This window comes from Eptatretus burgeri, chromosome 1, assembly GCF_056783735.1.
Source record: "Eptatretus burgeri isolate ZD-2024b chromosome 1, Ebu_testis_v1, whole genome shotgun sequence".
Lineage (NCBI taxonomy): Eukaryota > Metazoa > Chordata > Myxini > Myxiniformes > Myxinidae > Eptatretus > Eptatretus burgeri.
This window is the reverse complement of record NC_140961.1, coordinates 6,372,631-6,395,876: the sequence shown is the minus strand read 5'-3', so window position 1 is coordinate 6,395,876 and position 23,246 is coordinate 6,372,631. Positions and strand designations below refer to the sequence as shown.

The 23,246-nt window shown below is 41.6% G+C and overlaps 1 protein-coding gene across 1 annotated transcript in view; it reads left to right on the top strand.

Moving 5' to 3' along the window:
* Positions 1 to 4,941: 4,941 nt before the first annotated feature.
* Positions 4,942 to 23,246, top strand: part of ADGRA1 (adhesion G protein-coupled receptor A1) — a 522,543-nt gene continuing 504,238 nt past the window's right edge. Inside the window, exon 1 of the mRNA XM_085871264.1 lies at positions 4,942 to 5,271. The gene's annotated coding sequence lies outside the window, so the exon portion shown is untranslated. The remainder of the gene's footprint in view (positions 5,272 to 23,246) is intronic.

The window sequence follows — 23,246 nt, the reverse complement described above, 5'->3', positions numbered from 1 at the left end:
AAATGTCATGTCAAATAATTGTTTTGATTGGAAATAATTATTTTAATGACAAGAAGTATTCAGGTACGATAGTTCTGGGTGATTATGTCGAAAAGGGATCAGTTTGAAGTCATAAAACCTCAAAATCTTCCAAAAATTGGTGAGGCAAAGCATAAAGTTCGTGGATCAAAACTAAAGTTAATGGGGCAGATTTTGTAATAATGTGATACAAAAAAGTTGTATTTCTTGAAATTTCCTCCGTTTTTTCTCTGAAGAGAAGGACTTGGTGTACTGTGCTGATATTGCGCAGCTTCTGCTCAAGCTTGGAGTGCCACAGTACGAACCCAAAGATTGGAGACTGTTCATTGACAGCAGCAAGCGATCACTGAAATGTGTTCTGCTACACAACGGCAACCAGTTTGCCTCTGTACCCATCGCTCACTCGACTACACTGAAGGAGAAGTATGAAGCGGTGAAGTATGTGCTGGAGAAAATTGGTTATGATCAGCATAAGTGGTTTATTTGTGTTGACCTGAAGATGGTGAACTTTTTGTTGGGACAACAGTCTGGCTTCACCAAGTACCCATGTTTTCTGTGCATGTGGGATAGTAGGGACCGTGCTTAGCATTACACGAAGAAGGACTGGCCTGTGTGGGAGGAATTGGTGCCATGCAAAGAAAGGAACGTCATCAACGACCCTGTGGTGGACAGAGACAGAATACTCTTCCCACCGCTGCACATCAAGCTCGGCTTAATCAAGCAGTTCACCAAGGCTCTGGACAAAGATGGTGACTGCTTCACTTACTTGTGCCAGGCTTTTCCAGGATTGACCATGGAGAAGTTGAAAGCTGGCATCTTTGATGGTTCTCAGATCCGTCAGCTCATCAGAGATCCAGAGTTCAAAAACTCAATGAACGAAGTGAAACTGGAAGCGTGGAAGACATTTGTTTTGGTAGTGAAGAACTTTCTTGGCAACAATAAGGCCAGAAACTACGCAGAACTTGTCAACAACATGCTGACTGCTTTCAGAAACCTGGGCTGCAACATGAGCATCAAGATGCACTACCTATTTTCACATATGAACCGGTTTCCTGAGAACCTGGGTTCAATGAGTGACGAGCAGGGAGAGAGATTCCATCAGGACATGAAGGAGATGGAGACCAGGTATCAGGGTCGCTGGGACGCAGTCATGATGGCTGACTACTGTTGGAATCTGAAGAGAGACCTCCCTGCCGCTGAACATTCCAGGAGTTCGAAGAAACGGAAGTTCAAGCCCTGAAGTTTGAACAGTGGTGACGCAACATGCAATTTACTTGTACTTACCTTTATCAATGCCCACCATTCAGATGACAGTAATCGATGTTTCTATCATGTAATCAATAAATGTTGTTGGCAAAACATTTTTTTTTTCTTAAAAACATGTTTAGGATGATATGTGTTGACAAAAATCAGCTGATAATGCCACAAAAATGTAATTGATTTTGTCACAAGATCTGATTTTTTCAAATCAACTTAGCACAAAAACCTGACCTGATGGAGAGAAACGGATGCCATTTCCTGATTCAGCAGTGCCAGAATACCCTAATTCACTTGTAGAAATCTAGACAACATTCAGAAAGTAAAAAATTGTTGACCAGTGTAATGAATGAATGTTTACAAAAGCACATCATTTTTTTTTTCCGACACCAATTCCAAAATGGCGGACTGGTGGCCATTTTAGTTGTAAAAGAAAATGCGGTGTCGAACACATCCTCAACCAATTCTCGGACAAGCATTTAGCAATGTTGTTAAAACTCTGCATACAGACAAGGAATGAACGCATACATATGCACATCATTTTTTTAAAGATCAGATCCAAGATGGCCGACTGGTGGCTATTTTGTTACTTAAATATTTCCCCACCATTTCTCAAACATACGTGGTCCGATTTTGTTCAAACTTGGCACAAGCACAGTCCATGAAGGCATACACATGTACATCACTTGATTTTGCGATCTGACCAAAGATGGCCAACTGGTGGACTGGTGGCCCTTTAACTCCATCCACAAAATTACTAAATCAAAGTTGGCAAAATATTTTGTCTTTTTTTACTTGTTTTATGATGCTTTCAAATCAAACTTAATACTGCATGTCGTCTTCACAAACTAGTCCAAAATGATAAAGTAAAAAAAAAAAATACAGATATAATGTGAATAAGTTACATTAACAGAGAAAAATCAGATGATTTTCAGTTGCAAAAGTATTCAAACCCTTTGGCTAATTTACCCTAAATCACCTCAGGAGCAAATTATTTGTTTGCAGGTTATATAATAAGTGCAATAGGTTTCACCTGTATGTAATCAGTGGTTTAACTTAAAGCTCCTCCACTCATCTCAGGAGTTTTAAGGTGCAACTCACTTGGTCAACCAACAAGGCAGACATGAAGACCAAGGAGCTTTCCAAAGAAGACAGACATAAAGTGGTGGAGAAGCACCGTTCAGGAGAGGGTTATAAGAAGATTTCAAAGTCACTCATTATCCCTTTGAGTACGGTGAAATCAATCATTAAGAAGTGAAAGACGTATCATACCACCCAAACTCGATTCAGATCAGGTCGCCCATCCAAACTCAACAGCCGGGAAAGCAGGAAACTGGTTCGGGATGTCACTGTAAATCCAACAATGGCTTTGAAAGCTCTGCAAGGCTCTTTGTCCGAGATCGGGGTCCGAGATGTGCTCATCAATCAACAATATTCGTTCTTTCGTGACTCATTAATTTTCTCAATAATTCATTAATTTTTCAAACATGTGAACAAATAAAGCAAACATGTAAACTCTGGTGGACAATCAGTTGTATCGTTCCGGATATCCAATCAATGCACGGGATGTTGAAAAGGCTGAGGACTCATGGGAGTTGGTCTTGACGACATGTTGGAAGCTTGTGCACCTTCACGTACAAGCCTTTCTCACCCTTATTCACAAGTCACTCATCATGTCATTATTTCATAGTGACTTTTGGTTCGGCTTTGTCAAGATTTTGGAGCGAAGTAGATTTTGTTTGTTTGGTGAAACAACCACGACTGCAATGAATGAGTATTCTTTTTCTGCTTACCATTTTTGATGCCATTAAATGTTTCTTTCTTCGCCAACCACTGGAGAGACGACGAAGGAGCAATCACCAGGCAGACTTCATTTAAAACAAGTCACTGCATTGTTCATGTCAGTGAGATTTCTCCAGTTCTGGTTTAAGCATCATCATCTTAAACAGCATAGGAAAAGGAATAATCAGCACAGTTCCCTTTACTAAGTTGTCCTCGATGGACAGATGGCAAGGAAGAAGCAGAAAAAGACATATAAAATCTCGTATGGAGTTGATGGAAAAAAAAAAAACATCGTAATGATACTGTAGGCATTTGGAGAAACGTTTTGTGGTCAGTCGAGACAAAAATGGAACTTTTTGGTCCAAATTCAAAGTGTTAAGTCTGGTGTAAGACTAACACTGTGCATAACAAAGTCAACGCTATCCCCACTGTCAAGTATGGTGGTGACGGCATCCTGTTATTGGGCTGCTTTTCATCAGCAAGGATGGACAAGCTTGTCAGGATAGAAGGGACAATGGATGGTGCAAAGTAGAAGAGATTCCTTGATGAAAATCTGCTTGAGTGAGCCATGAATCCGAAACTGGGAAGGAGATTCACATCTCATCAGGCCAATGATCTGAAGTACAAAGATAAAGCCACACCAGAGTGGCAGAATAAGGAGAAAATAAATGTTCTTGAGTGGCCCAGTCAAAGCCCTCGCTTGAACCCAATTGAACATTTGTGGTGAGACGTGAAGATTGCAGTCCATCGACGATTCCTATCAAACTTGGCAGAACTCGAGAAATTTTCCCGTGACGAATGGGCAAAGATTTCACCATCTCGCTGCACAAACCTGGTGAAGACCTCCCCCAAAAGACTCGAACAGTAAATGCTGTAAAAGGTTCTTCCACGAAGTACTGACCGAAGGGGCTGAATACTTTTCCAACCAGTGAATTTTGATTTGTACATGTGTGTGTTTCAGGTATTCGTGACATGTAACCTGCTTCAACTATTACAGTGTTTCGTTTGATCTCTTCAGTTATGAATAAAAAAAGTTCATTTGGAAAAATTTGTTTTCACATAATTCATAATTCATCTAAATGTGCAATTATAGTGAGGGGGTTAATAGTTTTGCAGACCACTGTTGCAGCCATACGGATGTTTCCTCGTACGTACGTCTGTTTGCAATATGCCGGGGATTTAGGACCACTGCCCCTATATAATTGATGTCCGTCTATCTGCCCCCATCCATTTCGCTGCTCTGTTTTTTCTTGGCCTTCCAACAATCTTATTCGTAGATAGATTTTTTTTTTCTTTCAGATATTAGTCTACTTGTTGAACAGATTGCAATGTTTGTCAGTGAATAATTATGGCGTTCGACCGTTTTACCATGATGTATATCTGTGAAGAACTTGCTTTCTGTTCAGTTGTTTGTGTATTTATCTTGCGCCAAATCGATACTCCTTCATCACTCCCCTGTGTTATTTATCCGTTTCATTCCATAAATCATGTGCTCACTGTCCTTTGCAAAGAATCTCTGCATCATCATCTGTTGGAAACTTGTACACCTATTCATTATTCTGCAGGACCTTGGACGAGTAAACTTGGGAATCCATTTTGCTCAATAAACAGTTAAACATGCATGCTTGTTTGTCCCGGGAGTAATCGCGACTGACGCAGTTGATAATCTCCTGATTTCATGTAACAGGTGCAGTTGCAGGTGAGCTGTTCTTGCAGGTGAGCTGTAACAGGTGCAGGTGAGCTGTTCTTCGGGGAGAAAAAGTGCACATTCGCACAACGGGTTAAAACTCTAGGCTGCGAGAGAGACCGCCCATCGCTCTGCGCCTCGTCCGCGCGTCCGATTTTCCCGCTCCCTGCCGCCGGGTCGCGCACTCTCCGGAGCCACTCGTCTGATCACACCAGCCTAGGGGCCTCTGCGGTAAAGTGTGATGGCCAGCGGTGGGGGAGGGGATGAAGAGGAAGACGGCAGTGGCGAAACAGGACCGAGAAGCGCTTTGAGTGCAAGGTAGTGTGGGCCGGTCCAGAAAACCCTGGGTCGACTGCGAAGATCGGGGTCCGCGTCTGTGGATCGTGGGTGAAACTCGCCGATCAGGGCTGGTGTCCGGAGATTTCTGCTGATGTCCGTAGGTCGCGGCTGGAGTCCGAAGACCGCGGCTGCTGGAGTCTGAAGGTCGTGGCTGAAGTCGGAGATCAAGAGACCCTTGTGTGTTTTTGGTGAGTTTTGTGTGACCTTATTTCGCGAAACCCAATTGTAAACTTTGCACTCTTACCGAGGGTTGATGCTTTTGAAGAGGGGGGGGGGTGGTGTGGGAGCAGGAGGTCTTCACATGAACTCTGGTGAGCCCACTTTAGGAATGCGTGTGCTCATGTGTGCTTCATGGCTTCATGCAGAACATTCGACCTCGGACGTGCACCCTTGGGTCCGTTTCCCGAGCAGAAGACCCCTTTTATTGAAGGGGAATATACGTGAAGCATCCGGCCCTGTTTTTGGCACAGAGACACGCACTTGATTAATTAAAGGAATCCGTGATGCCTTCCACCGACTTCTTTTGGAATTACCATATCTGAGAACAAACAACACATGGTTCTACTGTGTGAGGATAGTTTAAAATCCAGGTGTTTTATGTCGACTTTCAGGGTTTCGTAACAGGTGTTAAATTTATTTATTTATTTATTTATTTTACGTTTCCTTCTTTTATAAATTATTTTTGAACAGGATCTAAGGCTCATAGTGGACCTGCCACACACACACGCACACGCACATGGACTTGCAGACAATTCAGGAGTTGGACGAGACAAACAGCCACTGAGTTTTCGTATATAATGTGGACGTGACGAGTAAAAATGACCATTTATCAGGAAGGTGGGATGAGATCCCTGCAACCCTCCTTCCCACGTATATGAATCGACTCATTCCTGCTTGTATCTTCAGTATCTTTAAGTCCGCACAAGACCACTCTCTGGCTCACAGTATTGCGGTGAATTTCAAATAAGAAATCTTCGTTATACTGAATTAATGAACCGAGGATGGTGTATATACGGACGGACAGGAAGGGGGCATCTTGCCCCACCTTAAGTCTACTCTTCATTAAGCGTCCCCTCGTGCCTCTCACTAAATCTATAATGATCAATGTACCGAGATGGGCATGTCGATTCCTCAAGGTGAGAAGCCACGCTGAACATGGTTGCTGTGCTAGGGTGTGGTTCTCTACAAAGGCACATTGCGATGTTCGTGCCACCGAGCTCCTTGCTGTACCGAAGGAACGTTTTTGGCGAACGTGAGCGAATGGAACTTTGGGATTGTCATGATGTCGTCTCCGATGCACCTATAAAATGCATTTCACAAATCGTTCAACATTCTTGTATAAACGAGAAGGAATCCCACTGGAATAGAGACCTTCTTTGGGACACTGGGTATTAAATCAAGGCTTGATGTGAACAAGTGAACAACAACAATACCTATAAAAAGGACACTTTATAATTGGGTACAACCCACTATTTAATTTGCTATTCGGTGCAATCTTATTGTGCAAGCCGGAAAAGAGATGGGGGGATGCCGAACCACTTCCCACTGGTTTCCTGATATATCTCGCTATCTGTTTGACGCGCAATAGATTTATTCCTTCTTTGTTGGAAAACAAAAAAAGCAAAACGTTGTCCATTATTTCTGCCATAACGGGATAAAATATATACCCTGACGAAATATTACATCTAAAACCGTTACAACTTCACATATCATGTATCGTGTACGAACAATGTGGGTTGTACATGATGAATACACTTAAAAGGGACAACCGTTCCCAGCTACATGAGATCTTCAAAACGTTCTGTGAGTGAGATACTCAGTATAGTGCAACACATGCCATCGTTATATATATATATATATATATATATATATATATATATATATATATATATATATATATATATATATATATATATATATATATATATATATATATATATATATATATATATATATATATATAACGTTATATATAAATGGACATTTGTGGGTGTTTTTATTTATTTATTGAAAAAAATTTTTTTGTCCACAGCCTCATTGTATTGTTTTATGCCCCCAATTATTCTCACCTTTTTGGGTCGGCAGGAGGGAATGATTCTGACCTCGGTTAAGAACCGACTGGTCAGGCCATCCATTCGACCGTGGCAGGAATTTGTAATTTGTTCAGCTTGCTGGTGATAACTCGTTTATTCTTCACGAAAGCCAATTGTGGGATCTTTAACATCCACTGATCCCAGTGCTGGCTTATCGTCCATCCGGGGGATGGCACACACATGGACCAGGGTGTCATTTTATTGCTGAGCAGAGATTCATACCGAGGCCAGAGTGCTAAAAGTTGAGTGCACATATCTCAAAGATGTGTGTGCGTGCGTGCGTGCGTGCGTGTACACATCATTCTGATTAATTTTATCTTGACAAGTTAAAAATCATTGTCCCGGAAAGTCTTTAATGTCACTCCTCCCTATAAATGCATAACACAACCATACTTTTAAACACAGTCTTCAATCATAGCATGTATACATTGAATGCACAATGACGTGTCATTGCGAACAAAATTAATCAAATGATTGCTCCATTCAGCTCTTGGTGGATTATGTGCCCTTGCGGTGTTATGTCGTCATGTATGTTGATAACCTATTAGTGTGTTGGTTTCCTTGTGTATGTAAATGTACAACTGCGTGAAAGTGTGACTTGCATTCAATTCACCGACCCAAAGCATGGATGTAAAAGATGTCCTTCAAACTTGAGGTGTTGGCAGGACAGGAAAATGATCGTGCGAAAAGATATCTCCATGCGATGTTCGCACAAAAAATAGTGTTTGTAGTCGAAAGATCTGTAATAATAAAAAAAAAAAGAAGGTGATACCACCAACCAGGATAGTTGCCCAGCAGGCAAGGCTGAGTGGGTAGATGTTATGTACAAGATTGTGTTTGGGTATGCACATGTGTGGGTGTGTACGTGTGTAGAGGATAATTTCAAGATAGCCTGCTTTAACGGAGTACAGCACACGTAGGTATCTGTATCGGGTGATTCAACATATTTCAGGACGGTTCAGGTGAATGCAGCGTTCAATTAAATAATGGACTTTTTAAAAATCTTTTTTTTTTTCTTCTTTTCATTGATGAGGTAATACAGAGCAAAGTGAAGTCCATCCAGTATTGTATCTTTGTGTACAGGATTGAGGTTCATGGAAGAGTTACAGCAGAATGGGAGGGAGCAAAATGGAGAGGGGGGGGAAACACCAAGAGCAGAGCAGAGTAGAAGTGAGAGTGAGATCAAGGGGATGGAGGGAAGGACACATGAGGGTGAACACCTTGTACACGAGCTCAATGAAACGCATCAAGAAGAGGAAGAGAAAGTGGGGACGAACCACAAAAGGAACAAACAAAGCGACAACTAACAAACGAAAAGAGATGAGGAAGAGAGGGAAAACCACAATAACCTGGAAAAAGAGAGTGCTTGGGAATGGGGTCTTTTGGGGAAGAAGATATCATGAGTATGGATAGGGGGGATGACCTGAGGTTATGGTGAACAGTTGTCTGAAAGTTCTGGAAGGAAGAATTTAGTAATTGCTTCCATCACAAGGAACTTCAACACAGTACAGGAGGTCATTAGGTTCATCAAAGCTTGAGCGATGATCAGTGACCTCTCATGACGGTTGTTTGTCCGTGCTCTACCCCCTGTAAATGCTGAGCGTTAAGCATAGGAAACGGCACGCACCATTTTCTAAGTCTTTGGCATGACTCGACCAGGGTTCGAACGGCCGACCTTCCAGACTCAGAGTGGGCGCTCCAACCATTATGCCATGGAGGCTGGAATGAGCCTGAACAGACTGAGGAATTGTTTCCACTGGTGAGAGAAAAGAGGAACAAATGAGTGGAGGTGAACAGTGAGCCTGGAATGTTGGAGTTCAACAAAAAAAGGGTTACTGGCAGACCGTGTACACGTTGCATAAACTGGGTGCGAAAGAGGCTGCAAGGCCAAAAAGGAGACTGTAGAATACAGAGAGGCCATCGACATGTCTGCAATGCGAAAGAAACACATCTGGACACCAAGCTTACTCCAGACTCCACTCACCTGCACCGTCCCTCGTCTCTTTTGTCATCGTGTAACAGAACAATGGTCAATGCAGCGTGGTTCAGATTCACGTCGATGAGTGCAGTATGGAGTAACCTTCTAGTGTTGTGTAGTACAGCCATCGTGTAAGTCAACCCCACACAAGCACGCACAACCTCACCCAGTGTCACACGCATTCGGTCTCACCTGCAGATAGCATTCCCACCTTCGAAGACACTGGATACCTGTCACATGGCACCTGCACAATCCCGCATTGAGACCACTTGGTGTTTGAAACATCAGAGCTGAAGCTTTCCTGCTCGGAAGAAATCCGAGTTGCTGGTGCTTGAACTTTTGAATATCTCTGTGCAGTTTCATATTGGCCAGTTTGTTCTGAATTTCAGTTAAAGTCCCCATTGTCAGAAATTACTCCAAGCTCCTTCATAGCTCTGAGTTAAATAATGGACTTTCCCCCCCCCCCCCCTTCATTGATTTGTGAAAGGTCACTGCCGAAGAAAAAAGGCTTTAAATTGACAAGCTCACGGAGCTGGGATTGTGTGAATGTGCTCACATTGTCAAATGCACAATGGCATGAATTTATCCAGGCAGAACAAGCTTTTCGTGTTGCAATTGTTTCAAAATGCGGAGTCCAGTTTTTTTTTTCTTTTCTTTTGAGAACCAACTACTCGTGATTTCTTTGCAACAAGCGAACAACAATGGAATATCTTGCGAGACTTGCAGCTGAAAAAACGACTGTCGATCCGTGTAAGGGAAAGAAAAATTGTACAAGAAAGAATGACATATGTTGGCAAAGCAGTGAGGTCCTCCTTCAAAGAACATCGTGAATCAAAGTTTGTGACGGCGTTCCTTCATTTCTAATCATGTGATATGCACTTTGCCTTTTCATTGATGTGGGTTTCGTGACGGTGATTTCATTACCTCTGCCACCGAGGGTGAAGGAGGTGATGTTTTCACCCCTTTCTGTCTGTTTGTTTGTCTGTCTGTGTGCAGGATATCTCAAAAAAGTTGAGGATGGATCATGAGGAAATTTGGTGGGCAGGTTGGGTGTGTGACAAGGAAGAGTTGGTTCTATTTTGGTGAAGATCCGAATCCGGATCTGGATACGATAATTATTTAATTTTTCAAAGCGATTCTTCACCATTGCGAGATAGGTCCAAAAACGATATATGGCATGATATTTCAAAAATGTATTGGACCCGATATGTTCTCGTGGCGGAGGTATGCGCCCTACCAAGTGTCCTTCGAGTTATATAATTGTATTTGTCTTAGGTTCAAATACCTGACATTTTGAATATTAATACTTTTTGATACAGAAGTCAAGGTCCATCAAATACTTAGACAAAAGATATATAGATATATCTCTCAAGAATTCCTGATTGAGTACCTGATTCATTGAACATCAGTTTGGCACTGTCCATCATTGAGGTTTCCATTCTTTGAACCCAAAATCTCTCTCGATCGAGTGCAGCCTGTGGCTGCTGGTTGCATTTATTGGTTGGGACGCAGCTATGCCTCTGATGCAGTGTCCCCCTTACCGGTACACTGGTACTCATTTTGCCGACCTTGGAAGGATGACAGGCTGAGTCAACCTCCTGGTGTATTTTAATTCAGTGGCCAACGGGGCTTGAACTCAGGACCCTAGGATCCCAAGCCACCACCCTAACCACTAAGCCAACACCATGCTTGAACCCAAAATGATATCCGGACTGCAGGTCCACAATCTAGGTTGTGTCCAGAGGTCATCTGATCATGGCCGTGTGTGTGTGTGTATGTGTGTGTGTGTGTGTGTGTGTGTGTGTGTGTGTGTGTGTGTGTGTGTGTGTGTGTGTGTGTGTGTGTGTGTGTGTGTGTGTGTGTGTGTGTGTGTGTGTGTGTGTGTGTGTGATCAGAATGAGTCTGGATTGAAGGATGGGGCAGTGTTACAAAATGATGTGGGAATTAATGAGGGGTTATTTATTAATTAGAGATGTCTTAATGTTAGAATCGGTGTTTTGTATCCACAGTTAGCAATGCCCAGGATCTGGAGTCTCGGAAACTCATTTCTACCTGAGCCCCTATGTCTGTCTCTTTTCCCTCTTTTCCTTTTTTTGTGTATATAATCAAGCCTCATGAAAAGCTAGAACACAGTACAGTTCGTGATGCAATGAGAACAAAAGGAACAGCAGAGAGAAAAGAGGGAGTTGCCAACAGCAGGGCTGGCAGACAGAATAGAAGGAGACAGAAAACAAGGGATGTGTGTAAGGACGAGGAACAAGGGAGAATGCAGGGGGTGGACAACATGGATACATAAGCAAACTCTCAGGAAGGAAAAACTGTGGAAATTTTTTTTGGGGGGGGAGAGGGGGCAGGGGGTGCTTTGCCGGTTTTGCAAGCTTTGCAGGTGGATAAGAGTTCTGGTGTGCCAAGGCAGTTGGTGTCATGAGGGCAGAAAATATCGTGGTTTTGGAGGGGGGATGATCTTCTTCTTCTTGTGTATAGCAGCTTGGCTGCCGGGTAGCTGTCATTTTGTTGGGGTGCGACTATATCGCTGATGCTGTGCCCCTCTACCAGTGCACTGGTACTCATTTCGCTGACCTCAGGAAGATGACAGGCCGAGTCAACCCCACCTGGTGTTAATTCAGCAGCCAACAATGCTCAAACTCAGAACCCTAAGGTCCCAAGACAGCCACCATAACCCCTCAACCAACACCAGGCTTGGGGATGATCTTAGATGGTTGTGAACAGCTCTCTTTAAGACCTGGAAGGAAGAATGGGATTGAACAGAATGTGGAAGTTGATTCCACCTGTGGGGGAAAAAATGAGAAGAACAAATGAATGAGGGTGAGCAGTGGTTCTGGATTTTGGGCATTTCACCAGAAGAGGGTTGATGGGAGACTCCATGCACATGACAGATACCTGGGGGAGGAGGAAATGGGGGGGGGGGCAAAGTACGAAGAAAGCAGAGGGTTCAGGACCAGAATGGAGGTGGTAGAAGACAAAGTGACCACTTACCCGTCGGCGATGGCGAAGTGATAGGTCCATAGATTTAGCTTCATCGCAGGAGATTCCAATTATCTTGAAGGCCTTGGTTTCCACAGCATCACACTGAGTATGGTGTGAGGCAGAGGTGCCAGGCCATAGGGGAGAGCAATCTTCCCTTGAAGCTGCAGATGAAGGCTTTGCAGGTGGATAAGAGTTCAGGTGTGCCAAGGGAGGAATTTGCATGATGGAGGATGCCCAGTCGGTGACTGGGTTTGGAGGCCAATCTTTAAATATGGTTTGGCCAAGAAAGATCATGACTGAGAGAGACTCATGAGTTTGAGTAATTGAATTTCTTCCAGACGATTGTTGAGAAAGTAGATGGGGGTGTTTGCCATATCATCCAGACAGAGACAGAGACAGAGACAGGGTTTTCTCAGGATTGGAAGACATATTCCAAGTGTTTGACGAGTTTGTGATTTTTGTCATTGTCTGAAAATAGAGAAGAGGCTGCTGTCTCTCTATATGAAGGATGAGGGTGCCGCAGAAGAGGATGGAGTCATCAGGAAAGAGATAGATGATTTTCCAGAAAGTCAGTGAGATCATTGATGAAGATTAGGAATAGGATGGGGCTGAGAACACTGCCTTGTGGTACTCCAACTTTGACAGGGAGAGGAGATGAAAGAGATCTGTTGAGTGCCACATGTTGGCTATAAGAGTAGAGGAAGTCAGCACGCCATGTGTGGAGTTTGCCTTGGATGCCACAGGCAGATAGTTTGGAGAGTAGGGCTGGATGCCAGACCGTATCGAAAGCTCGAGATATGTCAAGAGAAACAGCCTTGATGTCATCTCTAAAATTGAGGGCCTCCATAATTTGTCGAGAGGATAGAAGCAGAATGTCCATGGTAAAGTGAGCTGGTTTGAATCCAAATTGTTGATCTGAGATGAGGACGCTGTGGAAAAGGAATGATTTTATGCCAACTGCAATGATGGAATCCATGACCTTGCTGTTGATTGGAAGTAAGTTACCGACCGGTTTCACCCTAATAAGGACCAACCGGTCAGTAACTGCATTTTAATTTACTTATGACAACGTCTGACATGATAAATTACATTTACCATCGTAATCAGCGCTGCAAGAAGCTCTTCTGGCAAAAAGACAAATCCGTGCATTGTGGCAGCGACGTCATGGTGTTCGGCTCAGTTCGGACAGTGACTTGGGGCAAATCAATATTTGGATTTGGGTTGCCAAAGAACAGTGCAAAGTTTTTTAAAAGGGACCAAAAACAAGTGAAATAGGATGTATTTTTATTGATACAAAGGCTAAGTCATGTCTGGGACGAGCTGAGCCGATACGGCATCCAGTGTACCTTAAAATGCAGCAATTGATGGTACTCGAACCACATGTGAAGGAAGCCCATTCGACATGTTCAAAAGCTGAGGAGAGGTCACGAACCCTTGATCACGTTCGATTTTGATGATATCATGTTGGAGGCTAGTGGACCATGCTTGGACACAGTATTCATGTATAGGTCAGAAGAAGGCCTAATAGGCAGGGATAAGCAACCATAGTGTTACACGAGTAAAGGCACATTTAATGACAAATAACATCCGTCGGGCCATTTGCACAACTGCATCACATTGAGCCGACGAGTTCAAGGAGGCCTCAAATAGAACCCCAGGTGTCGAACTTGGGCTGTTACTGGGATGGGAAAGGTATTCACAGATGAATGATGTCGGGATAAAATTGATACATCGTCCCTACTTAAATGCAGGTGTTGGCATTTGGGAATACTAACATCCAGTTCCCAGAGTGTTACCCATGCAGAGATAGAGTTGTGGTCTCTTTGCATATCCGGGGCCTCTCTTGTGTTACAGATGAGTTTCATATCATCAGAAAAGAATAGGCATTGGCTGACAGGTCATTAATGTAGATTTTGAATTGGAGGGGATGAATGACAGAGCCTTGAGCGACGCCACTCAATGCATGAGCCCTGTCGGAGAGGACACTATCACCGAAGACTAAACTGCCTAGAGGTTAAGAACACAGCCAACCACTCCTTGATATTTCCTGTGATTCCGTATTCTAGTAAGTATCTAAAGGAGAAGGCGGTGGTTTACTGAGTCAAAGGCTTTCCTGATGTCTAAACAGCACATGTCAACTGAGGACATTAATTAATGTTAAGAGATCTTAATGTTCAGGCCTGCTCTCATTTCATTTGTCAGCTGCTGATATGATTTTCTTCTTTCATGTAAGCTGATCAACCTCACTGCTTGTCCTTCCTTGGGGAAGTTCTTCTGCATCTTCCTAGCCTTTTCTTGGCTTGTCCCATGCCAATTTAATTCATGCATTGCAAAGTGTACCTCACACCATTGGAGGAGATCCTCATCTTTCTGATATTGTCTTCAAAGTGTACCATTCTACTCCCAGAGTTTGGATCTTCACACGATGTTCTGTTGAAAGTTGCTTCCTTGGCACCATTCTGAACCCACTCGTGGACTTTCAAGCATGGGAACAAATTGATGAAAACGAATTTCACATCTTCACTAATTTGTAACTTTTCTTGTGGTTTCTTGTAATTAACATTAATGTAAATCGTGTTGATCACTTCAATAATTTATTGTTTACTGTACAAAAATCCACAAACTGTTTCCTGCATGTTTTATTTGTGGTGAGTGGATATTATAATTTTTTTGCAAGCAAACGATAATATAATATTTTTGCAAAAATGAAACTTTTTCAAAATTCCTGATTTATTTTATATACCTAAAAGGTAACTGTGATATTAAATTGACTTTCTCAGCAATTTGAATTGTTATCTACCTACATTGCACAATTCTAACTTCCCACAAATGTTTAATGGGGAATAGAACTGCAAGATTGACAATAACCCAAAGTTTTGCACAGGACTGTATATGTAAAACAAAGAAACATCTCTTGACCTTGAATGTGACATGAGGCTGACGTCATGCGCATAAATTTGACCAACACATCACCTCCAAATAGGATGACCACCAGTCTGGCACTCAGTTCTTTAAAGACTGAGATTTATGGTCACAGATAAATGAATGCAGAGCTGCTGATCCGGATTTAGCCTTTGTTAGAAGCCATTTGGACAGCTCTCCTAAATCGTTTATTTGTGACCATGCTAAGTAGGTTAAGTGAAAAAACTTATATATATATATATATATATATATATATATATATATATATATATGTATGTATATATAACCATACAGGGTGATCCAAAATAATGTGAAGCTTTTTATTTAACGATAAAAATTTTTATTGCTCATCGAAATTGCTTGTTTTGCCGAATAATACATAGGATTCGTTATTTTTTTGTTTTTTATTGCGAGAAAATGCTTCACCGAGCAATAAAGAGCAATATCATTTCGCAGTTGATGAAGTTCTCAATCCAAGCACCATGCCTCTGGATGGCAGCTGCCATACAGACGCTGAAGTTTTGATGACACAGCTGAGAACTGGAGCTGGTGTGCATCTGATTTCCCATCTGATGTTGTTTTTCAACCCCTGCAGTGTGTGTGTGGGTTGTTTTCTGAGACTTTACCCCCATAGGTAGTAGGCGGGAGGAGACAGATCTGGGGAGTATGGAGGCCATAGTTTGTTCATACATCTTATTTCTTCCTCTTATTTATTTTGGTCTGGCATTGCAGTAACTGTATCTTGTACGGATACAATTTCACATCGTCTTGTATGATTCTGCCAATGGTCATGCAAGAAGTTCCCACCAGCTGTGTAAGTCTGCGTATCCACTTTTTTCAGAGAAGCCTGCAAAGCTTCTCTTCCAGGCTCTATCTTGTTAGGTGTTTTCACTGAAGGTTTTCGACCACTGTGTCCTTGAATTAAGTCTTTCACGCTTCCAGTGTGTCTAAACCATTCAACAATACGTTCAATGGTTTTCTATTGTGGAATTCTTACATTTTGATAGACCCTACAAAACTTCTTTTGCCCAGAAACATGTGATTTCCTTTCAAAAAACATCAAAAAATCAGCGTCTGCTGAGGCACAGAGAAAATTGTTCAACATGGTTGAAACTTCTGCAGAATTTTTTCTTTAAACTTTGTTCTTTAGTCGACCTCAAAATAGAAAAGAGCGTCATATTAGTTAAGCTGTGATGGCTCTTTGAAATGTTGCACATAATTTTGGCTCACCATGTGTATAATTATATATATATATATATATATATATATATTAATATATGTATATTTATATTTATACATATATATATATATATATATATATATATATATATATATATGTATAAAAAGCAGTTTTTTGGCAAGGATTATCCTGGGTGGTTTGCCATTGCTTCCCAGCAGTAGGTATGGAAGGAATTTGGAATTTGCGCATGGTGCCAGTGATAGCTCAGCTATTCTTCGAGAAGATCATGGTGGTATCCATGATGTCCACCAATTCATGTCGGCAGATGGGATGTCAAGTTTAACGTCCATCTGAGGGACAGTACACACAATGATGATTCACCCGACCTATGAAACACCAGGATGATAGTTTATGGCTGGATAGAGATTTGAACACAGGCGAGACTGCTGATTGGCATGTGTGCGACATCTAAGGCATCATATATATGTATAATCTGGTGTTGAATTATTAAATTCTGGTATTAATTAAATTTGGTATTGGTGTGGCACAGGCATGATGGGCCGAAAGGCCTTAATTCCTTGTAAATCCTTGTAAATCCTTGTAAATCCTTGTGTATATATATATATATATATATATATATATATATATATATATATATATATATATATATATATATATATGAACAGAGGTAAAGGTAATTGTTATTGAGAATAGAACATTAAATCTTCTTGATATGGCAGTCAGTTGTCACATTGAAGAAATGCATTGAAGAGCAACAGGGTATCGACTCGTGAACTGAAGCAACACAGTGGAGAAAAGGACAAAAGAGTGAAGGTGAAAAGTTAGACTACATTTGTTAAGTGTAAAAAGATGAGAGTTTGTGGATGAGTGGTTGTGTCCTAGCAGGGCTGTGGAGTGGCAATTGATTCAAAGTCAAGAAGAGGCAAGACCAGATTTTCGAGATTGAAAGTTTCCAAGTCATCAACCAGCTGCTGGTTGGAATGAAACGGGCCTCATCCCCCTCCTCTGCCTCCCCCACACCCTTCTTCCAGCCTTTGGCTAAAAGAGACAAAGTGGCCTCAGGGCCTTATATTTTGCTGCTTCCAGAAGTATAAGATGAGGTGTAGCAGCACTACCTAACAGAGGAGAACCATACTTCATTGCATTAAAAATAAAGACCTGATAACATCTACATAAGGACTTAGCTCCAGAGAGAATTCTCAGGTGACACTGAGCTCTCAAGGTTAGCTTGGAGATCTGACTGATCCACATCAGATCATGGTGGATTTGTCAAGTCAAGGACCCTCAAGGTTAAAAAACCTCCTCCATGTGCTTTTTCTTCCTGTTTATCCTGAAATATCAAACAAAACAAACATTTCAACCACTCAATAAAAGCCAAGCCCAGGAAATATCGATTTTAATTTCTTTTGTGCACAAAACATCCGTTCAACCCCCCCCCCCCCCCCCAGATTAATATTCCAGCTGTATTATGAGTCTGAAAAGCAAATACTGTGATTGGAAGAAAAATAGCTTAACTTCCGCAAGGCTTATGATACGCAGGTATCTATGAACAGCTTTCATCGTTTTTATCCAAAAAGGAGAATATAATGCACATCTTATCTTCACCAATCTCCCTCTACTGGTGATTTGTGTAAACAGTTCCGACATCCTGGTTAAATAGGAAAATTGGTTTTGTGCTCGAATTTCGATTTTCTTGCTGGATACTCTCGATCTGAATGAAGAAAATTATTACATCTTCACATATTGATAGGTTTCGCTTTTCCCCTGTTGTTTAATCAATCCATTATGTTATACTTATGTGTGCGCTTTAATCTGTATGCACAAGGGAATACATATGGTGCTGCTGATTGAGATGCCTTCAAAGCAATAAATTGCATTGGGGGGGGGGGGATTTGAGGTTAAGCTTTGAAACAGAAGATTGAGGGGGTGGTGGGGGGGGGCGATGGTTCGAGAATTATATAGAAAAAGAGAAAGGTGGTTGGAATCTATGTGAAGGGGCAAATAAAGGGAACAACACGAATGGAGGATACAGATGATGGGGTAGGGGTCCATTTTCCTTATCTTTTTTAGAAACATATGTGCCCATGGAATAGGTGAGAGCATGTTGGAAAATAATGCTGAACTATTTTATATATATATATATATATATATATATATATATATATATATATATATATATATATATATATATATATATATATTTTTTTTTTTTAATAATCATATCAGATACACCTCCTGACTTATGGTAAGCATCACCGCGGATTATGTCTCACATGGTAAAACCGCATAATCCACACGGAACAACCATCCATCTGCCACCCACCCAATGCAAACCAATCAACCAGAAGACACATGATGTAATCGGTGGGAAAATCGAAACATGTGTAGTGTGACGAGCACTCCGCCGATCCCCATTGTTGGAAGCGACGATTTGGTGTGGACTGTGTCCATTGGGGATCGGCGGAGTGCTCGTCACACTCATGTTTCAATCTATTTGTGTGTGTGTGTGTGTGTGTGTGTGTGTGTGTGTGTGTGTGTGTGTGTGTGTGTGTGTGTGTAGAAATATATATATATATATATATATATATATATATATATATATATATATATATATATATATATATATATATATATATATATATTCATATATTTAAAGTCAGTGGTGTGATGTAAATGTCATGGTGTATGTGTATATATATGTATATATATACATACATACATACATACATACATACATACATACATACATACATACAACACACGCACACACCCCCAAACAGCCAAGTAGTCACTCATTCTACCATCACAGTGTTCCATCTTTTGCTCGTTATTGAAATCAAAACTAGACAAATGATATTGCAGGAAGGGAATGTGTTTATCTGTACACTCTGGGGTTCTGATGTACAAGTGTTTACATTAGGCCTCTCCTGGTTCAACACTTGTCCTGACAATGTCCTTGTTTGTAGCGTCTTCGTCTCTCTATGACATTTGTGAACCGAGGAGTTGTTTGATTGAGGCTTTTGTTGCTCATTTGTTTTTCCACGATGCCGCAGGAAAACACAAGTATAAAATTTTTGAAAAGTGGATAATTGTGAATTTAATTGTTAAACTGAGCTCATCGTCCTTTAACCTTTCAGCTGGCACGTGGAGTCTGTGGGGACCACAAGGTGCTATTTCTTGTTGATTTTCCTTTAACTAATGTTTTGTCATTTTTCTCCTTCTGTAATGTCCTCCCATCATCTCATCTCAATTTAACGAACAATATGAAGCAATTTTTGTGTAAAACTATTTTGGAGTAACAAGTGATGGAAGTGAGAAACAATATTCCCTGGCTACTGGGGGGTCTCATGAGATCCCAAGCAAAATGAAGTGATTTATTTATTTTCAATACAATGAAATTCATGCTGACCAGCCACCAAAAAGTTTGAAACCTGTCTCTGATGTTGAGCTGAATTTATTATATGTTACTAATGATTTTTGCAGGTGTATTCAAGAGTAACGGTGAGCAGCTCGATAAACTTTGGTTTGTTGGAATTGACAGACCTATGTTCAAGGCAACAATGCACTTTAAAAAGTTTCAAGAAATCTTTCGCAACCTCAGATTCGACAACTGAAATACACGAATCGCACGGAGGGAAGATGATAAACTTGCGGCCATCATAGACATTCAGGTCGTGTTCATTGCTGCCCTGCTTAAATATTACATACCTGGTCCTAATATGACTGTGGATGAGCAGTTGGTACCATTCAGAGGTCGTTGTCCCTTTTGTCAGTACACGGCCAGTAAACCAGCTAAACGTGGTATCAATATTTGGTGGAACTGCGACAGTGAGAGAAGCTATCTGCTGACTGGCCAAGTGTACCTTGGTAAACCTCTGAATGGAGTCTGGGAGATGAACCAAGGTACATGGGTGGTGAACCAGGGTTCAAGGGTGGTGAATGATCTCTTATCCCCTTGGTACAAAAACAGGCAGAAATGTAACCATGAACAATTAATTCACCAGTGTTCTATTGTCAATTGAACTTCTGCATCAAAATACAACACTGGTAGTGGTTTTGAGAAGCAGTAAACCTGACTTTCCTCCTCAAATGCAGAAAAGTCTTCGTCGTGAAGTGGAGTCGTAAAACATTTGGATTTCGTGAAAACCTCACAATTGTGTAATATTTTCGAAAGAAAAACAAAAGCCTCATCTGCCTGACAACTCTTTATTATGACAAGTATGTGCCTGCAGAAGATAATGCCAAACACAAACATGAAATAGTGTTTATATTAATAAATGTCAATGTGTGTGCGTGCCAGTGTGTCTCGTCCATAACTCCAAAACCATGAAACCTAGCAGCCTGAATCTTTGGACGCATCGTCAGGGAACTCCAAGGAAGTGCAAGAGTGGAAATTGTGTGTTTGGGTTAATTAAAACACCCCTTTTGAAGATAATTAACGGCCTTATTTAATTATATCCTTTATCAGGCGCATCCTTGGACACCTCGATCTCGATGGGGTCTTAAGGCACATTCTGGGTTCCCTCGCTGGGGTCTGCAGCCGCCATTTTGTTTGGCCTGCTCAACAATGCCTTGACTTGGAACAGGCCGCAACAGCTTATTTACGATAAAGCGCTCAAAATGTTTTCTTTTCAGTTTTCTCACTTGTGTCGTCGAATGCCTCGTTTCCATACCTACAAGTCACTGTGTACATCACTTTTGGAAGTGCTATAGTTTTCAGATTTGGAGCTTGGAGCGATTTCATGCATTATATGATGCAATTTTCCACAATCTACTCTCTCAAATTAATTAAAGGATATAATAGAAATATAATTTGATTTTTGAGGATCGGATCACGTTGACTCAACTCGAAATCTGAAAATGTTAAGAAATCGGCGATGTTTACTTTTTTCTATCGCTTGCCAAGCCAGCCGTTTCTTATCATCCATTGAATTGGAGCAGTTTAATCTTTTCATCTCCAGTCGATAACGGAACTGTTCATGTCCTGATCGGGATGTCCAGTCGGCATTTGCTCCAAGATAGAGGTACGTATAAAGCGCACACGGATGTGGTACATATGGGTAGATTTGGATCTGTAAAGGGACTCTCCATGAATGTGTGCATGCCGACATCATCGGTTACGGCCACCTTGGTGGCATTGTTACATTCCATACTTTATGGCAGTTTTAACTTTTAAACTCAGCAGCTGAGCAGCATATGAGTGATCACATTTTCCTTTGTCCCTGTGACTGTTTCTAAAGCAATTGGTTATTGTATATGACTTCGTTTACTTTACAAAGTTACATGGTTTCTCTGTTTGAGTTTCAAAGTAAAATATATTTGATAACACCTGATTTCTGACCTGTTTTCCATATCAACATGTTTTCTAAGTTACCAAGCCAAATTTTTTCCACCTGTCACATGATGATGTTCATAAAGATGAATGTTTGTGTATGTGTGTTGTTAATACAGCATAATATTTTCTCTGCTAATCCCCCTCCCCCAATGCGACCACTCCTCATTTTCATAAATGCCAAGGTGAGCCAATGAAAAAAGCCAAGAATTCACAAGGTTTCGGAAAAGCGATGTTAATAGAAAAGCTATACGCCAAGAAAACCCATAGAAAACCAAGACGCCAAGGTTAACAACGAATAGCCAAGATCTTGTGAAAAAAAGCCAAGGAGTGGTCTCTCTCTCTCTCTCTCTCTCTCTCTCTCTCTCTCTCTCTCTCTCTCTCTCTCTCTCTCTCTCTCTCTATCTCTATCTCTATCTCTATCTCTATCTCTATCTCTATCTCTATCTCTATCTCTATCTCTATCTCTATCTCTATCTCTATCTCTATCTCTATCTCTATCTCTATCTCTATCTCTATCTCTATCTCTCTCTCTGCCCCATCCTCGCTCCACCCCCTCCAAATGCATTTCAGCACCCTCCCACACATCCCTCTCTCTCTGTCTCTCTCCGTGTCCGGACATGTCCGGGTGGTGATTGTGCTTGGGTGGTGTTTGTCTCCGGACATGTACAGGCGGTGTTTATCCCCCGATGTTGTTTGTGTCCGGACGGTGTTTGTTTCCAGACTGCTTGGCTCCGGATAAGTCCGGAGGGTTTTGTGTCTGGGGGCTGTTTGTGTCTGGGCGTTGTTTGTTTCCTGATTGTGTTTATCTCTGGACATGTCCTGGCGGTGTTCGTCTCCATGCGGTATTTATAGTATGACCGGTAGAAAATGGATTCCAGACGTTTTGTTTCCATCTTCACTGTTATTCGATGCAGAATCATTTTGATGAAACGATATGAATCGTAATTAACCCTTCACTGCAGGTTTGTCTTCTTTTCCTCTCACCTCACTCTACCTGCCCTTTCCTCACCCCTCCTCATGCTACCACACCCTTTGTCCCTTCTCCTCCTTCATCTCTCTTTTCCCCTCCCCCTCATCACTCTCCCCCCTCTCTCTTTCTCTCTACCCTCTTTTTCTCTCCCATTTCTCTTTCTCCCCTCCCCCTTTAATATCCCCATCAATGAAGTGACGGGTGCTATTTGCTCGTAGTACAATAAAACAAAGGGTGGAGTTGATGACTCGGACCATTTGGCTACACTGTATACCTGTAAACAGAAGAACGTGCAGGCTTAAAGTTTAATTGTCAGTCGATGGAGGCAAGAGGTATAAGTGAGGAATCTTAAGTATGGAGTGTGGGAGTCGTGTATGTGGTGGGGTGGGATGTGGGGGTCAGGAGGGGGGGTGGGGGTTGGAGATATTATTTTCATACATTGTGCTGATGACTTGTTTTGGAAATCTTGATTAATCTTTGCCTTATATAATTATTTTTGTATCCATAGTATGTGCTTATGGAAGAGCAAGATGACAGAAGGTAAATGGCAACGCACTGTTGCTGGCACTGTTGGAGAAGGAAACATCGCAACTTGGAAATAGTTGAAGGGGAGAGGAGTGGGGGATCCATTCTGATGGAAATGATCATTTTTATCGATGGAGGATGACCTGAGGTG